A 6,000-nucleotide genomic window follows, 5' to 3' on the forward strand; every position below is an offset into this window, starting at 1 on the left:
TTTCTGCTCCCAAAAAATGTCTTCTTTAATATCATTAGTAAAATCTGTATCTTACTTTTCTTTATACTCTTCTCCATGACTTGTCCAGAACAAATGGGCAAAATTGCAGATTAAATTAAGAGAGGGAAATAATTATTGAGCAATGATTGAAGATATCAACTATACCAAGAGATGTTGGATGAATGTCCAGTCTGCTAAACTGTCAAATATTTCTTTTACATATATTTTACATGATAGTTCTTGAAGCAGGAATATTTTTCCAGATTCCAAAAAGTATTTCACGTTCTGAATGACACTGCAAACTCCTCCAAAACAAAGAGGCTGATGTTGTTTTTCTCAAGTAAATCAGATTCTAATTAGGAACTTTGGTACTGGTGACCAATGACAGTACTGAGTCAGGGGAACAGCCGGTCCTTCCTTGATTAGATTTTCCTGGGAATAATACCTCAGAGTCCACACTGATTTTCACCCAGGGAATAAAAATACAAGGGAACAGTAGAAAGAAATGTACCTTCGGAGTACTTAAGGTAATGGTGCTTTAGATGGGTCTTTACTTTAAAATGAAAAAATAAAGAATCTAACTGGGAAATCCAACACTTTAAGATTCTTGAGAAGCAAAACTAGAAGGACAGAGAACAGCACCTCCATTCCAGTACTAAGTAGAGATTTCATGGAGGGGAAAAAAAATTCTTTTTGATGAGGACCAGGAGGTAATGGGAAATTAGAAGCCATAGAACATCTGCTTCGTTAGCCATTTTGATTTTCTACATGCTTTGCAACCCCATGAGGCTCAAACCCCAGGACCTTAAACCACAGAAATCTTAGCGGGTGCTGTCAAGTTAAAAGTGTGAATTACTGTAGTAGAAGAATTGTGCCAGAAAGTTTCCAATCAATGTAGCTTGTCCAGAAAATCTTCCTTTACCACATTTAATAAACGTTCTCCTATTTTTTTCATACTCCTGTGATCATTATCTCTGTTTCTATTGTCATTATTCTTCAGATATTATTTTCTCACTTAACTGTTACAAAAAACTTAGTTGATCAACTCCAACATCACTGCCACACACTGCCATCACCTGATCAGTAAAGGCGAGTATGCAATGGTCCACAATGCACAGCACACAGTCAATACTCAATAAATATTCATTTTAGGAGGCAGGAGTTCACAGAGGGATTAAGTCACCACTTGGGTTGGTCACATTCCTTATCGGAATGCCTAGTTCCAGTCCTGAGTCCACTTCTAATCCAACTTCCTGTTAATGCATCCTGTGAGGCAGCACATGACAGCTCAAGTATTTGAGTCCATGCCATTCACATGAGAGACCTGAATGGAGTTCCAGACTCCAGATTTTAGCCTGGCCCAGTCCTGGCTATTGCAGACTTTCAGGAAGTGAAACAACAGATGCAAGATCTCTTCCCATCTGTCTCTGTGCCTATCTCTGTCTCTCTGCTTTTCAAATAAAACAAAAATAACTTCTAAATAAAGATAAACATTGTTAAAAAGTAAATTACCAGTAGTTTAAAGATGACTTTGTTTTAATTCACCCATTTTCTATTTTTCATGGCTAATAGAAAAATTTTAATTGCATAGGTGTATGTACCTCACATTATTTTGTTATTGTACAGCTCTGCTACAGCAGCTGAATTTTTTTACTGTATTTTTTTAAATTTTACTTAAAGTATACAAATTTCAAGTATTTACATATACTTGAAATATATATTTACATATACTTCGTACCCTATGCTCCTTCCCACCCATGCTCCCACCCATCCTCCTCCCTCTCCTATTCCCACTCTTTTTACCAACACCAAAGAGAATATGAAAAAGAAAAATGATAAGCCAATCTCAATCATAAACACAGATTATCCAGTCGTGTATAAGAAGAAAAATACATCATGAATAAGCTGTGCTTATGCCAGGAGTGTAAGACTGACATAAAGTTAGAAAATATATTAGTGGAAGCAACTATATTGATAGATTAAAAAGAAAATCATCTTGTAAGTGCAAACAAAAAGCATTAGATAAAATTCACACCTATTCGTGATTTAAAGGAGGAAAAATAGCTAAAGTATATAAAAAGAATTTCATTAGCCTAAAAAGTCTACAGCAGGCCAGTGCTCAAAGGGGAGTGCGTGCCACACAGACAACAGCGGAGAGACTTGGGACGTCCAGGGCTCCGAGTCCACACATCGGAAGGGGAGCAGACCTGCGTGGAGAGCGTGGGAGCCCACAGTTCGGGACACCAGCGGCAGACTCAACACACCAGCGCTGGAACGCGAGTGAAACATAAAGAAAAGATCCTAAAATGTGCAAGAGAGAAACATCAGATTACTCTCAGAGGATCTCCAATCAGACTCACAGCTGACTTCTCATCAGAAACTCTACAAGCTAGGAGGGAATGGCGAGATATAGCCCAGGTACTAAGAGAGAAAAACTGCCAGCCCAGAATATTATATCCTGCAAAGCTATCATTTGTGAATGAAGGTGAAATAAAGATTTTTCATAGCAAACAGAAATTGAAAGAATTTGTTGCCACTCGTCCAGCCCTGCAAAAGATGCTTAAAGATGTGTTACACACAGAAACAAAGAAACATGGTCATCAATATGAAAGAAGGTAAAGGAAGGAAACCAAGGAAGGAAACCTCACAGCAAAAGATCACAGGGAATTCAAAGCATATATTAGAACTTATCTTTGGCAAATGGCAGGGCAAAGTTACCACTTATCATTAGTCACATTGAACGTGAATGGCCTGAACTGTCCAGTTAAAAGACACCGATTGGCTGATTGGGTTAAGGAACAAAACCCATCTATTTGCTGCTTACAAGAAACACATCTTTCCAACAAAGATCCATACCGACTGAAAGCGAAAGGCTGGAAAAAGATATACCATGCCAACAGAAATGAAAAAAGAGCGGGCATAGCCATCTTAATATCAGACAACATAAACTTTACCACAAAAACTGTTAAGAGAGACAAAGAGGGACACTACATAATGATTAAGGGATCATTTCAACAGAAAGATATAACAATTATCAATGTATATGCACCTAACTACAGGGCACCGGTTTATCTAAAAGATTTGTTAACGGACTTAAAGGGAGACTTAGACCCCAATACAATAGTACTGGGGGACTTCAATACTCCACTCTCAGAAATAGACAGATCAATAGGACAGAAGATCAACAAGGATACAGTAGATTTAAACGACACTATAGCCCAAATGGATCTAACAGATATATACAGAACTTTCAATCCTACAGCTAAAGATTTTACATTCTTCTCAGCAGTACATAGAACCTTCTCTAGGATTGACCACATACTAGGCCATAAAGCAAGTCTCAGCAAATTCAAAAGAATTAGAATCATACCATGAAGCTTCTCAGACCATAAAGGAATGAAATTGGAAATTAGCAACTCAGGAATCCCTAGAGCATACGCAAACACATGGAGATTGAACAACATGCTCCTGAATGAACAATGGGTCATAGAAGAAATCAAAAGAGAAAAAAAAACTTTCTGGAAGCAAATGAGGATAACAGCACAACATACCAAAACTTATGGGACGCAGCAAAAGCAGTGTTAAGAGGAAATTTTATATCAATAGGTGCCTACATCAAGAAACTGGAAAGGCACCAAATAGATGAGCTTTCAATTCACCTCAAGGATCTAGAAAACCTACAGCAAACCAGACCCAAATCTAGTAGGAGAAGAGAAATAATTAAAATCAGAGAAGAAATCAACAGGATTGAATCAAGAAAAACATTACAAAAAATCAGCCAAACGAGGAGCTGGTTTTTTGAAAAAATAAACAAAATTGACACCCCATTGGCCCAACTAACTAAAAAAAGAAGAGAAAAGACCCAAATCAATAAAATCAGAGATGAAAAAGGAAACATAACAACAGACACCACAGAAATAAAAAGAATCATCAGAAATTACTACAAGGACTTGTATGCCAGCAAACAGGGAAACCTATCAGAAATGGATAGATTCCTGGACACATGCAACCTACCTAAATTGAACCAGGAAGACATCAAAAACCTAAACAGACCCATAACTGAGACAGAAATTGAAACAGTAATAAAGGCCCTCCCAACAAAGAAAAGCCCAGGACCAGATGGATTCACTGCTGAATTCTACCAGACGTTTAAAGAAGAACTAACTCCAATTCTTCTCAAACTATTCAGAACAATCGAAGAAGAGGGAATCCTCCCAAATTCTTTCTATGAAGCCAGCATCACCTTAATTCCTAAGCCAGAAAAAGATGCAGCACTGAAAGAGAATTACAGGCCAATATCCCTGATGAACACAGATGCAAAAATCCTCAATAAAATTCTCGCCAATAGAATGCAACAACACATCAGAAAGATCATCCACCCAGACCAAGTGGGATTTATCCCTGGTATGCAGGGATGGTTTAATGTGCGCAAGACAATCAATGTGATACACCACATTAACAGACTGCAGAAGAAAAACCATATGATTATCTCAATAGATGCCGAGAAAGCATTTGATAAAATACAACACCCGTTCATGATGAAAACTCTAAGCAAACTGGGTTTGGAAGGAACATTCCTCAATACAATCAAAGCACTCTATGAAAAACCCACAGCCAACATCCTATTGAATGGGGAAAAGTTGGAAGCATTTCCACTGAGATCTGGTACCAGACAGGGATGTCCACTCTCACCACTGCTATTCAATATAGTTCTGGCGGTTCTAGCCAGAGCTATTAGGCAAGAAAAAGAAATTAAAGGGATACAAATTGGGAAGGAAGAACTCAAACTATCCCTCTTTGCAGATGATATGATTATTTAGGGGACCCAAAGAACTCTACTAAGAGACTATTGGAACTCATAGAAGATTTTGGCAAAGTAGCAGGGTATAAAATCAATGCACAAAAATCAACAGCCTTTGTATACACAGACAATGCCATGGCTGAGGAAGAACTTCTAAGATCAATCCCATTCACAATAGCTACAAAAACAATCAAATACCTTGGAATAAACTTAACCAAGGACGTTAAAGATCTCTACGATGAAAATTACAAAACCTTAAAGAAAGAAATAGAAGAGGATACCAAGAAATGGAAAAATCTTCCATGCTCATGGATTGGAAGAATCAATATCATCAAAATGTCCATTCTCCCAAAAGCAATTTATAGATTCAATGCAATACCAATCAAGATACCGAAGACCTTCTTCTCAGATCTGGAAAAAATGGTGCTGAAATTTATATGGAGGCACAAGAGACCTCGAATAGCTAAAGCAATCTTGTACAACAAAAACAAAGCCGGAGGCATCACAATACCAGATTTCAGGACATACTCCAGGGCAGTTGTAATCAAAACAGCATGGTACTGGTACAGAAACAGATGGATAGACCAATGGAACAGAATAGAAACACCAGAAATCAACCCAAACATCTACAGCCACCTTATATTTGATCAAGGATCTAAAACTAATTCCTGGAGCAAGGACAGTCTATTCAATAAATGGTGCTGGGAAAATTGGATTTCCACGTGCAGAAGCATGAAGCAAGACTCCTACCTTACACCTTACACAAAAATCCACTCAACATGGATTAAAGACATAAATCTACGACCTGACACCATCAAGTTATTAGAGAACATTGGAGAAACCCTTCAAGATATTGGCACAGGCAAAGAGTTTCTGGAAAAGACCCGGGAGGCACAGGCAGTCAAAGCCAAAATTAACTACTGGGATTGCATCAAATTGAGAAGTTTCTGTACTGCAAAAGAAACAGTCAGGAGAGTGAAGAGACAACCGACAGAATGGGAAAAAATATTTGCAAACTATGCAACAGATAAAGGGTTAATAACCAGAATCTACAAAGAGATCAAGAAACTCCACAACAACAAAACAAACAAACCACTTAAGAGATGGGCCAAGGACCTCAATAGACATTTTTCAAAAGAGGAAATCCAAATGGCCAACAGGCACATGAAAAAATGTTCAAGGTCATTAGCAATCAAAGA

Source organism: Oryctolagus cuniculus, chromosome 12 (assembly GCF_964237555.1).
Source record: "Oryctolagus cuniculus chromosome 12, mOryCun1.1, whole genome shotgun sequence".
Classification (NCBI taxonomy): domain Eukaryota; kingdom Metazoa; phylum Chordata; class Mammalia; order Lagomorpha; family Leporidae; genus Oryctolagus; species Oryctolagus cuniculus.